This window comes from Caretta caretta, chromosome 12 (assembly GCF_965140235.1).
Source record: "Caretta caretta isolate rCarCar2 chromosome 12, rCarCar1.hap1, whole genome shotgun sequence".
Lineage (NCBI taxonomy): Eukaryota > Metazoa > Chordata > Testudines > Cheloniidae > Caretta > Caretta caretta.
In genome coordinates, this window is record NC_134217.1 from 33,187,547 (window position 1) to 33,202,507 (window position 14,961).

Sequence of the window (14,961 nt, forward strand, 5' to 3'; positions counted from 1 at the left end):
TCTTTTCACGTGCTATATATTTATACCTGCTTACTGTATTTTTCACTCCATGCATCTGATGAAGTGGGTTAAAGCCCACAAAAGCTTATGCCCAAATAAATTTGTTAGACTCTAAGGTGCCTCAAGGACTCCTCGTTGTTGTTTTACCAATTCAAAGACTGTCCTGCAACTCCCCTTCCCAGCCACTCAACTAGCTCAGCAGGGCACAGAAGAATTAAGGTATTTTAAGGTCAAATCATGCACTATAAAGTTTGTCATGAGGCGCAGAGCTGAATGTGTGCATTGTTTACTTGGTTCAATACTGTATATTTTAATTACATTTCTCTGAAAGGGCTTTAATCTGCCCATACCCTGTTGATCTGGCTGGCCTTGTGGAAGCTGGACTTGATTTAAGTCCCTGGAACAGATGCTGTTTCTGAGAGCACAGGTTTCAGAGAGGAGGCCCAGATACAGAAGGCTGTGCTTTATTACGTGAGTCTGACTCAGTGATATGAGAATATGCGGTTCCTCCAAATGATACACAGTGCCATATTTGTGAGATATGGATCTATCCTTTCATATCTTTTGATCCTTTCTCTGCAGCTGAGAATCTAGTTTCATGCAGATCCTGTTAGAAATGCCAGAATTAGAGATGCCACAGGAAGAACTGATGGGGCAGATCCAAAGTCCATTGCCGTCAAGGGAAGTCTTTTCTTTGGCTATAGTGGACCTTGGATCAGGCCTGTAAGAGCACAGTGGTGAGTAGAACTGCCTAAAGAATAAAGCAGGTTCTCCAGACGAATCCCCAGCTAACAGTTTCTGCAGCTGCGTGATTTTTTTTTAAATCTATTGTTGCCACGAGTAACCCGTCAAACGCCTATAAGTGAAAGAGATTAGAGAAGTTTGCTGACTTTGTGCATTTCACTGTCTCGTGAACAGTCAGTTACTTTTCTAGTATTTGTGTGGGTCTTTCACACAGTAACAGAGGAGAGAAAAACATTTAAAGACAGCAAAATATCTCTGTAAAGTAACCAAAATCAGCAGGGGTTTTTTCAGGGGCAGATGCAGTACCTGAAACTCCTTTAAACTAATTTTTGGAAACTGACTAGATTTCAAGTGGAAAGTGCCCCTTGAATTTAATGCTTTGTAAAAAACATGATTTTTTACATTTTTCTTACCATATAAACTCATCTTCATTTAAGATAGCTTCCTCAAGATAGAAGTTAGTATGGAGGCTTCATTGAACCGAGATACAATAGTTTGTTGTTTTCCTGGACTGTATGAAATGGGGATACATAGGGGTAACAAAAGTAGTTCAAATAGCCATGTGCTTCTGATATATACAAAAGATCATGTTGGTGCATATGAGTGCTTGATCTGCATTTGTATATTTTGATGTGGAGACATAAAAATGCTTAATTAAATCTCTCCCTCATTGTCCCAGGTAGGTTGTTGGATGTGCAGTTGATCACCCCTAGATGTTGAAAGCACTGTACAGCACTCTGGTTTCAGCAGGAAAGTATTAGCCGTAATGGAGCATTTCAGATGTCTGGATTTTTTGTATGCCTAAAGCCATTCACTCTGTTTTTTGTTTGCCTTTTGCAAAGCACTGAGGCATTCTGACAAACTCTCTAAAAAATGTAAAAGAAAGGGCAGAACATGTTAATCCTTGTTGTGTAATGTATCTGCTGTCTGAGACCAGCCAGTCCTATAGCATGTGTTCTGTCCCAATGACTTGCTAATCTAAAGCACATTAATCCAAATGAAATGGACTTTGCAAAGTGATTGTGTCTTGTAGCTTTAACTATAACAGTGACAAAGCTTTCCCATATTTTCAAACCGTCACTCCAAGATGCCATATAATAACTACTTCATTTGTGAACTCCCTTACTCCTATTGGAATAAGTCCATCATCTTTCTGAGAATTGTGTCTAGGGGTCCTCCAGCTCTTTTACAGAGTCTTAACCTGTCCTATAGCTCATACAAGATGGTGGCCATCAAGTGAAGTTTTCTGGGGGAAATCACTGTGCTGTCTGAAACATCAGAAAAGACCTTGGTACAAACCACAATGAAATAAGACCTGATTGTCAAAAGCACCCTGCAAAACGTTTCCCCTTTTTTACCTTTGCAGGTGGTAAATGTTGAATTGAAAGACAACTGCTAGACTGTTTGGAAGTGTGATGGGGTGTTTACACCACACTGGCCCAAAAAAGGTTAACTGGAGGTGAGGTCTCAATTAAGGTACCTGGTTTCACCTGAAGGATTGATTAGCCCCAATTACTGATGAATCCCAGCTGGGAGAGGAGCTGGGGTTACTATAAAGAAAGGAAGTGTGGCTCACAAAGGAGTTTTACAGTCTCTCTCTGGGATCAGAGGTGGAAAGTACCTTGGAGGTGCTCTACTGAGGGCTAAAAGAGGGATGCAAAGTCAAGCCTGAGGAGGGCAGAATAGGGGTTATGTTAATACTCTTATTCGGGGATTTATTGAGAGATTTGAGAGGAGAGCCCTGTGAATCCAAGCCCCTGCAGGAAGGGTAAGTTTGAAGAAGCTGTGGGAGAGCCCTGTTCGCAGGCTTGATTGGAAGAAGTCTAGGAAGGTAGCAGCAAGGTGCTGGAGGGATTGAACCTTGACTGTCTGTCTTAAGGTCCCTGACTGGATTCCAGTGTTGAGGGTGAACCTGCGCTCTTCTGTCTGCCATGGGTGAGGTGGCATAAGCCCTTGAGAAGGGAAGGGATGACAGGAAGCCCTGAGGAAGGGGCATATGACCCACTGGGCCTAGATCAAGGGCTGTGGGCTGGATGGAGAGACTGGACGCTTATCTGTTGGACTTCTTGTTATTCTGAAAGGGGTGCAACTAAATGCTGATGTGGATGAGTTATTGGAAGAGGGACCATGGCAGGGCTGGTGTGGCTGTTGGGTGCTACATGGAGAATGAGCCTGCTCTGCTGTACCCAGCCAAGAGAGAGTGTACCAGCAGTGGGAGAAGTCTTTGACATTCTCTAGAGATCAGAAGCTATGACCAAGACTCTCAAAAGTGAGTTTGGGTGCCAAGCTTGTGATGTTTTAAAGGGCCCTTTCTTTCAGAGGGTTTCTGTGCTTTCTGAAAATCAGGCCCCTTTTGGGTGTCTTAAGTTCAGTTGCCAAAAACTGAGGCACCCAGAATCACTTGTTGTGTTTGAAAATCTTGGCCTTTTCCCCTAAATGATGGTGGTTGTTAATCTGGCCCCTATTTGGCTAGTCTTAATTTCTACAACTCAGACTCAACTCTCCTGGCAATGGCTTTATATGTTGTCAATAGGCCAGTTCAGGTGACGTGAGAATAGAATATCTGATGTGCAGCAGCCGTATCAAATCCCTGCCGATGCCATCCCTTTGAAACTTGTCACAGTCCAGGATTTGTGACATCACCGGGAAAACCAGTTAGAAGGATGAGTCCAGTTCAGCAGCAGAAAAATGCTGGACTAGTCAGCAATAATGGGGTACAATAGAAACACTTCAATCTAGGGACATCTCCAGCCCCACCTGCAGAGAGGGTACGTACCACAGACTGCTGCACAAAGTTTTTGAGGGATACTGTGTTAAAATGTTGACAGCAAATTGCTGTCCTGAAATGTCTGGGTATATCTACACTACCTCTGGGAGGGAGCCATCCTCCCTGCATAGACAGACTCAAACTAGTGTGCTAAAATTAATGGGGTGGATGTTATGTTGTGTTTTGAAGCCCACCCAGCCCCCTAGTCTTGAGGTCCCAAGCTACAGCCTGAGCTGCAATGTCCACACTGCTATTTTTAGTATGCTAGCTTGAGTCTGCATGAGTCTGTATACCTGGACAGGGGCTGCATGACTCTTCCGGGCCCCAAAGGGGTTCTACATAGTCACCACACCTTTGCCCCAATTTTCGTAATGAAGGGACACAACACTGGCCTAGACAGGCTCCAGGAGCAGCTAGGCCTCAGGAGAGTTTCCAGGGAGCTGAGATGGGACAAGTGGATCCCTCTGGAGCCCAGGTAGCTGTGTTTTATGCCTAATGAGGCCTATCTATGGAGGGCAACGTCCTAGGCAAAGAAAGCCGCTTCCCATTTCTTCAAGAGTGTGGGGAATATCAGTGTGTAGATCCTGGAAAACCGGCTTAGGTGCAGGGTGGCATTTTATTTTTCTGAGTAACAGCCGTGTTAGTCTGTATTTGCAAAAAGAAAAGGAGTACTTGTGGCACCTTAGAGACTAACCAATTTATTTGAGCATGAGCTTTCATGAGCTACAGCTCACTTCATCAGATGCATACCGTGGAAACTGCAGCAGACTTTATATACACACAGAGAATATGAAACAATACCTCCTCCCACCCCACTGTCCTGCTGGTAATAGCTTATCAGCACTGGAAATGGCTCAACTTGATGATCACTTTAGATAAGCTATTACCAGCAGGACAGTGGGGTGGGAGGAGGTATTGTTTCATGGTCTCTGTGTGTATATAAAGTCTGCTGCAGTTTCCACGGTATGCATCCGATGAAGTGAGCTGTAGCTCACGAAAGCTCATGCTCAAATAAATTGGTTAGTCTCTAAGGTGCCACAAGTACTCCTTTTCTTTTTATTTTTCTGTGTATGTTGGTTTATCTGAGAAGCCATCCCAGAGGCAGAGATGGGGCATTTCAGGAAAGTAAATGATGGTTTTCTAAGAAGGAAGGATTTTCTTTGGCTTCAAATAAGCCCCAGCTGACCTTTGATGCGGGGGCTGGAACTGGGGCCTGACCACAGGCTGATGCAATAAACACATAGAAACAAAAAACTAATATACATGGGAGACTGCAAAGGGAATGTGGTTTAGTGGCTAGAGTATTGACTGGGGATCAGCACTTTTGAGTTCTGTTCCCCACTTTGCCCTTGATTTTCTATGTGAGATTTTGCTTGAGTCAGGCCTTGGTTTCCAGAAACTGTCAATCATTATAGACAGACCAGAGGTGCCTGCTCTCACAATTTTATCACAAGTTTTGTGATATTTGGTGTTTTACTTAAATCCCCAGTTCCTAGAGTCGGGGCATTTTGAGAACATCACAATTTACTTTTCATTCCCCCCCCCCGCCCCACCCCAGCCAAAAAAAAAGTTTCTAGCCCTCGTGGTTCTGGAGCACAGCTTGAACATATGATCCCTGAAGGCTAAACAAGACACACACAAATAACCCAACATTTAGTTTTAAAATCTCATTATACTTAAGCCAACCTCTTGATACTTTGTGGCTTGACTCCTTATTTTTGCATGCTTGGGGCTGGTTAATGCATGTTGGTTTTTGGAACCTCAGCTTGACATTGAGCCTGATAATTCAGAGGTACTGAGCATCCACATCTCCTATTTACTTCAGTGGGTGCTCGGCCCCATGAAAATCAGGCCCTAGGGTCTCAAGTTGAGCAACCACAACTGGAAGTCACAGTTTGAAAATGTAAGCCTTACTCCTCTTCAGAATAGATGTGCTGCCCTCGAGCCACAGCACAGAGTTACGTTCAAACAACTGCAGAGCTCCGTTCTATTACAAAACTTTCCTGTAAGGAAAGCTTGACTCATCCAAGCATTTACAGTTCTTTAAGGTTCATATTTTTGAACTTTGGTCTCCTAGTTGTGCTGAAAACAGTTCCAAAGTCTTACAGGGGAGTTGATCTCTGTGCTACATGGACCAAGAGGAGCGGAAATATGCTTCCATTAACCCAGGATGGGCTGGTTTGCCCCCAGTGTGGGTTAGAGCAGCCATGATGTTCTACTATGGGTAGGGCCCTACCAAATTCATGGTTCATTTTGGTTAATTTCACAGTCATAGGATTTTAAAAATTGTAAATTTCATGATTTCAGCTTTTTAAATCTGAAATTTCACGGTATTGTAGGGGTCCTGACCTTCTGTAGGGCTCCTGACCCAAAAGGAGGAGTTGGGGGTCACAAAGCTGTCGTAGGGGGGGTTGCGGTACTGCTACTCTTACTTCTGCGCTGATGCTGGCAGTGGTGCTGCCTTCAGAGCTGGGCGCCCGGCCCACAACCACCAGCTCTGAAGGCAGCACAGAATCAAGGGTGGCAATACTGTGACCCCCTTAAAATAACCTTGCGACCCCCTCCTCCCTACAACTCCCTTTTGGTCAGAACCCCCAGTCTGAGAAATGTTGGTTTCATCCTGCCTTGTGAAATCTGTATAGCATAGGGTAAAAGCACACAAGACCAGATTTCACAGGGGGAGACCAAATTTCACAATCCGTGATGCATGTTTCATTGCCATGAATTTGGTAGGGCCCTAACTATGGATTATTGCAGCACTGGAGAATGGTTGGGTTGTAAGCAATTGCCTGATGTGGCTTGGAATGCATTCTACACTAAGGCCTATGTAGGTGAAAAGGGGCTGTAGAGAAGAGATTAGTGTCCATGTTATCTTAGCTACATCACCACGGAGGCAGAAAGAATTAAATAAAATTCAGTGCTAACCTGAAAGAGGTGTCCTCTTTGTTCCCATGACCCAGTATGGGACTAAGTCTATTCAAGAATAGCTTTGTGTTTTAATTATTTGTGTTATTGTAGCATCTGTGAGTCCCAGTCATGGACCAGGACCACAAGGTGCTAGGGGCTGTACAAACACAGAACAAAAACAGTCCCATTAAAATAAATTGAATCTATAACCAAAGGGTCAGTATTTGTGACACACGCACAGACTCATGGAATCAGTGAATATTTGAATGCTTTCTGCTTTGGTGATGTATTTGGCCTCCTGCTGTGGCCATAGCTCATGCTGGGAGGATGGTTCAGGCCAACCTGGGAACAGGGTAGGGTTAAACCTCAAGCTAAGGTGATGACTCAAATTTAGTATTAGGCTTTTTATTAGGATCGGTCCTTGGGCCATATTTGTCAAGTACCTTCTAAAACCAACCTACATATCAACTGTCAAGGGTGTGATGTACACCAAGTTGAAGTAGTTCCTGGTAAATGCGATTCCTATTTGTTGTTCACGCATGTAAAATATGGTATTCACCTTGTACCTAGGCTAAAGACAATGAGAGCTTCACATACCTAAGCAGGACTTAGGATAAGTTCTACTTAACTGCTTGCTTATAAAACGTTCAGGGAGAATTACTCTAGCATGTGCAGAATTTGTTCTTTCATAATCTATAGCCAGAGAAGTTGCTTTACTTTTGTGACACAGTAACAAGGCTTTTCTGATACGATGGCTTATTTCTAAATGTGCCTTTCCCACATTTCTTTGTTAGCAAACTCTATTATATTATCTGCTTTTGACTCAACCTATAAATAATGGTCAAGCTGCTCCCTGAAAAGGCTCAAAGTAACCTAAGTTTGAGTGGGAATAGTGGTGCTCTGGTCTCTGAGGGGTTAACTCTAGCTTAGTTTCCCCCAACCCTTCCACGTACACTCAGGTGGGGAGAATGACTTTGGGAAGACAGGCTCCACGCACATGGGTTGCAGGGCTGGGTTGAACCCCATGCTGGGCAGTTTTCTGTCTATTTTATGGCTTTCAAGTGTTTTTCATTCTTGTTTTAGACACCACCCTCTCGTTCTCAATAAAGAACCTCGAAGAAAAGGCCTTGAGATGGATTCGAGGCCCTGCTATATCCACTTTACTCTGCTTCAGTGGCGTGAAGGGGCTGCAGCAATCCTCTGGGGAACACCTCCAGTGGAGCAGGGGCAACATAGACAGCCCTATGCTGCCCTTAGGCGCAGGCTGGGAGTGAGATCGGAATACGTTGAAAGCAAGAGGGGCTACAGAACAGCTCACAGGGAACCAGGTAAGGCTGCCCTAAATGAGAGTAATATCTAGGGCTGCTTTAATTTGTGCAAAGGCCATGCAGCCCAGAGAGCAGCCTAGTATTAGGAAGTAGCAACACCATTTTGCAGCCACCTTCCCTCCGCCTGCTCCTTTGCGTCTCTGCACCTCCTGAGAGGCACAGCACAGAATCCGACTGGGTCCCTGGCTGACAGTTGTGGGGTTATTTTGTTTTTTTAAACAAGTCAAAAGCTGTAGGCCCCTTTGCCATAAATGAAAATTATGTATTTGGTGGAAAAAGTTCAAACAGCAAATCTATTTGCTCATGGACAATTTGCAGACCGAAAGAGGTGCAATGCATTCGATACATCATTTGTTGGGAATTATTCACCCATCTCTACAAGTGAGTGATAAACCATCACAGACAGGTGAATAAAACAGGCCTGTGTGGGGTGAGCATAAATGTGAGTGCCAAATGAGAGACTAGATGCGGGAGGGAATATCTTTTATTGGACCAGCTGCTATTGGTGAGAGAGACAAGTGTTGCAGTTTCACAGAGCTGCTCTTCACAGATAAAGAATAAAAGATATTACCTCACCCACCTTGTGGCTACAACACTGCATAGTGCTAAATGAGTGCTCTTGTAACAAGGGGCAGTTTGGAGAATAGGACATTGTTGCTCTCTGGGGCAGACTGGCCTCCCCGTCTTCCATTCAGCCCTCAGCATATTTTTAGAGGAAATTTAAAAATTGTCTAGGGTCTAGTAATACAAGTTTCTTCAACTACAGTCTTCTATTCCCTCCCCAGCTGAGACTCCTGCATCTCTTGCCCCTTCCTACACTTGATTGCTGCCAAGGTCACTGGGAGAAACCTGTGCAAAGAGTGTCTCATGATCATGCTGGTCAGATGTCCCCTGCACTGAGCATCTGGGTTAGTCTTGAACTCAGATAGCATGTGGAAGGGCTGTATGACATACCTGCTGATATGTCCTGACAGCTCCCTAATGGTACAGTTGGATGGTATCTTAATTAGAGACCTGGGCTGCGATTTTATCATTCTAAACCTCCTTGGGTAAAGCATTAACTATCTTTTCAGTGTTGGACAAGAATGGTTGGACACAAAGTTGTCCATAGCATGGACAGAGCTGCAAAAAAGTTGGGTTGATTCAGAACGTCCAGCCATTGCAACTCCTAGTTCTCACAAGTGTAAGTGAGAGCAGAACCAGACCTGTTGTTTCTGATGTTTAAACTAGTGCTTAGTTTTTCTTCTGCTTATTGAGCTGCTGCTGAGCTTAGAGGAGAAAAGCAACTGACATGAGGCCAGGAAGTCAGTTGCTACAGGAGAAAAGGATTACAACAGGTGGGATTCATTAATAATAATATAATAAAGCTCTTCTACAGTATGTTTCATCAGTAGATAGCAACTTTGCAAAGTAGATAAATATCATTATTTTCATTATACAGATGGGGAAACTGAGGCACAGAGCCCAAAGTCATACAACAGACCCATGACCAAGAACAGAGGAGAACCCAAACCTCCTGAGTCCTAGTCCACTGTTCTAGCCACTTGGCCACACTGGGTTAGGCAGCAGGGTTCCTGAAAACAGCTGCAGATTAGTCTGAGTGAAAAACTAAAAATGCACAGAAGGAAAAAAAACACTTTAGGCTTTTAAAATTCACTAAACAACGTAAACCAGAAGATAATAGGAAATATAGTGGAATCCCATTGATCTCTCCTACTGTAGATCCCTTTATACCTCCACCATTGTGTTGTCGTTGTCATTACGATTACGTGGCTGAGTGTGATGGTGAGTAAGTGAAAGTGTGGATCGTACTTGGTTACACACTGGAATGGAGGAGGAGGAGGCTGTTGTGGAATCAGCAGTCATTGAATGTTAGGGTGTTTTGATGACTGAAAGAGTTGAGGTTGGTGTGGATATTAATGTTGGCTCAATTGGTAATTCCCTTGATAGGAAACCACTTGAGCATCCTTAATTCTCAGTATGTCTATGCTGCAAATAACTTGAGTTACAATAGCAGTGAAAACACCGCTACCTGGCCTTTAACTCAGGTTAGCAGTGTGAGTTCAACCCCAACTCCCTGTAAGACTTAGCTTGAGCCGCTAACCTGAGTTAAAAGCGGAGGTGCTGTATCTTCACTGTTTTTAACCCAGGTTAGCTAAGGCTGCTTAGCTAATCAGAGTTAAGAATAAACCTTTTATTTGCTGTGTCGACATATCCTTAATTAACAGTTTTGTGTAGTATTTACTTAAATGATTAATTTAATATTGCTGATAACATCTATCTTTAGAATGAATGAAGATGAATGTAGGAAAAGACAAGTCTCATCATTTTTTACAAAGTTTTCCTTATAGAAACAATTATTTTGGTCAAAACATTGGTAAACAAGTAAATTATTATAATTTAGCTATTGATATTATAGCTAAGGATTTTATCAGTAGATGTCAATAATTGTTTATAAGTATTTACACTGGATATAGGAATTATTCATAGATGATAAATCTGACTTTTTTTTAAAAGGAGATCAAGTTCACAAGGCAATCGTTAACAAAGATTAAAAAAATACAGCTTACATCTCCTGGCACAGCGAGATATCAGTCAATATAATTTCAGTAAGATAACAGTCCATACCTGGTAAAGTAATAATAGATGGGAAAATGTAGTCAGGGTACTATAGAAACTGAATCCAACAATTTGTACCTTCGCTTACAAGCATTGATGATAACTTCACTTTAATTTCAAGGTCCTTCAGTAGTAAAGGTCATTTTGATAAGTACTTGTGTTTGAAAATACATATAAGCAATAATATCATTGCCTATCTGCTTAGCAAGGTATTAATCTACTTCTTGAGTAGACAAACTACAAGTTGTTACGAATTATACCTGATAGGACACGCACACAAAGTCCAAAGATAAACAGATTGCTTCATTATGTTTTTATTATCATGCAGCTATACGGAGAACTGTGTGAAACATTCACTACTGTTTTTCCATACACAAAAGCAAACGTGCTTACAGTCTGACTTTTATATTTATTTTATAATAAAGGAACAAGACTAGGCCTTGTTTGGCTGGAAAATTTTGTTTCCATTGGTCAGCAGTGGTACTATTTTTAGTAACTGTGTCATTGCTAGTCTTGACAGGAGACAGGCACAAAATGTCCCGAGTTCTGTCAGTGCTGTATCTTTCACTGTTATTAGCAGCAGTGCTAGAAAAGAAGTGCACCACTGTCTAATATAGATGTATGTTATTTGTCTGGCTCCCCTCGGCAACAGTCTGCACTGAACTGAGTATTAAATGTCTGCTAAACTCTATTCCCAAGAAAAGTGCTCAGAAATATAAAGCCTCCCTTTGGCTGGGAGGGATCTGACTGAGTGGTTTCCACCTGGCTCCCAAATATTGTTTACATTTGGAGAGCTCTCGGCTGCATTTCTATGGCTATAGCTTGCTCTAGGCAGTCCTACAGGACTAGCCTTAAAGATTCCCCCTTGAGTGTAGCTCCCAGCTGTTCATGGCCACAGAGATACAGTGAGTGCAATGCCAGGCAGTGTGATGTGTAGTGCATCGCTCTTTGACTGTGTAGTTTGGGACTGTGCTGTAGGTGGGAGAGACACTCAGGGGTGGGAAGAGGCAGAGTGGGGATGCTGGGGGGTGGGGGGGGAGGGAGAGAGTGTGTTGAAGGGGAATCTTGAAGTGGGGGCTCTAGATGATGTGGGCAAGGAATTTAAAAGGGGGATGTGGAGGAAACTTGACAGGAGCCAGTGTGGGGTGGTGAGTTGGGGAAATCCAGGGAGAAGGGAAGGAGCAGAAACTTGAGGGGGAGGATGGATTTGGCAAGGGGTGGGAGATGAGGAAGTGAAGAATTTGTGAGGATAACTTTTGTAAATGAGGTAATGTATATATTCAAATTAGGACATGGAGGTTTTATGCAAATTATACAAACTTTCTGTACCCACAGGCCTGGGAGAGACAGTGAACAGAAAACACAAAGCAATAGTGTTCTCAATGCAGCTACCAAAGCACCACCCCTGAGACCTGCTGGGCTCAGCCTGCTTTCAGGCTCTTTTGTTGAACCTGTGCACATCAGCTCAAGCATTCAGTAGTATGGGCCTCTTTCCACTCCACTCAAGGAACAGCAAAATGGCTGCTCACGCTGCCAGTGGCAGGCTGTACTGAGGTATGGCTGATATGTAACCACTGGCCTGATTCATTATTTTATCTTGAAGTTAAAAAAACCCTCTATTTCCTCACTTTCTCCTCCTGTGGACCTCCTCCATACCCATTAGTTATCTCTGTTCCCTGCATTGTGAACTGTCCACTTACATCTTCAAAGAAGGTGACTTAAAATGAATGCTGTAGAACGTGGTCTACCCAGGTGCAACATAGTGATAACTTGATTGCCTTGGCTTACAAAGTCTGCTGAGGCTGACAACTATAGTCCTGTGTACTGATCTCATGTCACTTCAGTGCCCTCGCCTGCCTCTGACAAACCAAGATATGAGAGCTGCGGGGTGTCCCTACCACAGAGCCAGGCAAGGGTGTAGTCCTGTGGTATGTTCTTTGTCTTCCATTTTACAAAGAGAGTTTGATCCAAAACCAGAGTACAGCAGTGTAAACGCTTCCAGGGCAAGCTCCCAGCGGAACTCTGAGCATGCACCGTTTTGTGCTGACAAACAGCCTTAGATCTCAGGGAGGATCTTATTGGTAAAATTGTATACTCTTCTCTTTGAATTTCAAAATAAATCAAAAGAGAAACTGAAATCGCACCCTGCCATGCTCTGACTGCCCGCCACCATCCATATTTGGCCAAGAAACTATTTGCTGTAGAAAACTATCAACCAAGAAATAATCTACTGTCTACACCTGTTTAGAAAGCACTTGCTGTAGGGTGAATAAACTCCCAAAGCGGAGGACTCTGTCTACCAGAGAGGTAGAAAATCTATTAAGTGATGGGGAAATCAGAAATTTGATCCAATTCCCACCTTCTTCCTTTGCTAACTGAGTATTATTTTAAAATAAATGTAATAATACTGTATGTAATATTACTGGCTGAACATAAAGGGAGGAAAAATACAGTTCTGTAAAAATACCATGAAAATTCACCACCCCAAATTCAAATGCCATCATTAGCATGATGATGAAGTCTTAATACAGAAGGGCAACCCAAGGTTATGTTGCACCCACATGCCTTGAAATTGCTCTGAGAGACACGATCCTAGTGAGCGAGAAGCAGAACTCCTTTCCCACCTCCTTCATTTTCCCAACCCCCATGTCAGTCTGTTGCTGCTCAGAAGTTGGGGTCATCTGTACATGTACATCATTTCAGACAGCGATATGCTGATATAACTGGGAAGTTGAATCCAATGCAGTGCAAGGGGATTGCTCACTGTTTTCAGGAAGGAGTTCTCCATTTCCCCATGTATAGCATGGCACTACTATCGGGTATAGTGTGAAGTTAGTGGGTTTTCTTTCCTCTGGAGCGTCAGGTACCAGGAAAAGGTATTGAAATATTTGACTTATATGCTACTCCAGTATAGCAAACCCCAAAAAGCTGGCTAACTTAAGATACTTTTCAAATGGCTAATTTGATGGGGCAGGATGACAGGGGGACAGATAGCTCAGTGGTTTGAGCATTGGCCTGCTAAACCCAGGGTTGTGAGTTCAGTCCTTGAGGGGGCCATTTAGGGATCTGGGGCAAAAATTGGGGATTGGCCCTGCTTTGAGCAGGGGTTTGGACTAGATGACCTTGTGAGGTCCCTTCCAACCCTGATATTCTATGATCTATGAAGGCAAACTAAAAACACTTAGCTTGCCATGGAAAAACTTACTTACCCCAGGCAAGTGGTAGAATAGACCCTTGTAAGGCTGAAAATACTGTATTAGCTAAGTGCTATAATAAACTTGCCAAAACTTTGAAACATGGCTCTTTAAAATTTAACTATCAAAATCTAAATCTAAGCAGCAAAATACACATGTGGGTTGATTTTTCAGAGGGTCTGAGCACCTGCAGCTGCACGGTCTTCTGTTCAAACTACTCTCACCAAGTTTTCTCATGAGCTCTTCCTAGACAAATCTCAAGGCCTGTACCCCATCCACATCATCCTAGGTCTTTCCAGTGGCAGCGGTAATTGGTTCCAGGGGGTGACTGCTCCCTGGCAGCCTTTAGTGTATGTATGGCACCTTTTGGAGGCTGGAGAGTGAGCCCTGTCCTGCAGGCTGGGCCTGGCTCCGGCTCTCTGCTTTGGGCATTGCACCGTGGTGCATGAGGTCACTTTGGCCTGGCCACCCCTCAGTCATAATGAAGGGGCACCGAGGCCAAACCTGAGAGGTGCTGTGACCTCATGTGCCAGGTTTCAACATGTGGAGTGGGGAGCTGGGCCCAGCCCTGTGATGCACTGGAGCCCTGCATGCTGGGTGAGTGTGGGGTCGGCTTGCTCTCCAGCCCAATGACCCATTGCAAAACCTAGCTCCGCCCCTGGATCTCTATGCTGATTTTACATTGTCACTTGTAGAAATATAGGCCTGGAAGGGACCCTGAGAGGGCATCTAGTCCATCATCCCCTTGGGCTGAAGCGGTGCCAAGTGAAAGTAAGTCATTCCTGACAGGTGTTTTTCCAGCCTGTTCTTAAAATTCAAACTTTCCTCAGTATGTTGTCCTCTCCTTTGACCTTCATGACTCTTCTCTCTTGGCTCTCCTCTTGCCTCTCTGCCTTCAGCATTTCTTTGAGTGGGTCCTCTTCTTTCCCACGGTTTGAGATTCCCACGTGGCTCTGTCCTTGGCAGCCTCCTTTTCCTCCTTTACACCTTTTCTCTGGTTTATTCTCATTATTGCCACTGCCAACTGCATACTGGTGATTTGCAAATCTTCATATACATCACAGGCTGTCCTAGGGTGACCAGATGTCCTGATTTTATAGGGACAGTCACGATATTTGGGGCTTTTTCTTATATAGGTGCCTATTCCCTCACCTCCATCTCCGATTTTTCACACTTGCTGTTTGGTCAACCTAGTGCTGTCACATCATGAGCTTAACTGCAACACAGTCAGGGTACATCTACAGTATGAAATTATTTCAAAATTATTCTATTCGAATTTTCGGAAGTGATTTTATACATTCGGATTTGTGTGTCCCCCTAAGCACATGAATTCGGCGGAGTGCGTCCACATCTAGCATCTAACGTCGGAGCGGTGCACTGTGGGTAGCTATCCTGCAGTCCC

At 43.7% G+C, this 14,961-nt stretch overlaps 1 protein-coding gene across 2 annotated transcripts in view; it reads left to right on the plus strand.

The window, feature by feature from the left end:
* Nucleotides 1–14,961, plus strand: part of BCO1 (beta-carotene oxygenase 1) — a 145,776-nt gene that overhangs the window by 79,200 nt on the left and 51,615 nt on the right. For both annotated transcript variants that reach the window (XM_048816584.2, XM_075118438.1), the window contains one exon: nucleotides 7,502–7,746. The gene's annotated coding sequence lies outside the window, so the exon portion shown is untranslated. The remainder of the gene's footprint in view (nucleotides 1–7,501; nucleotides 7,747–14,961) is intronic.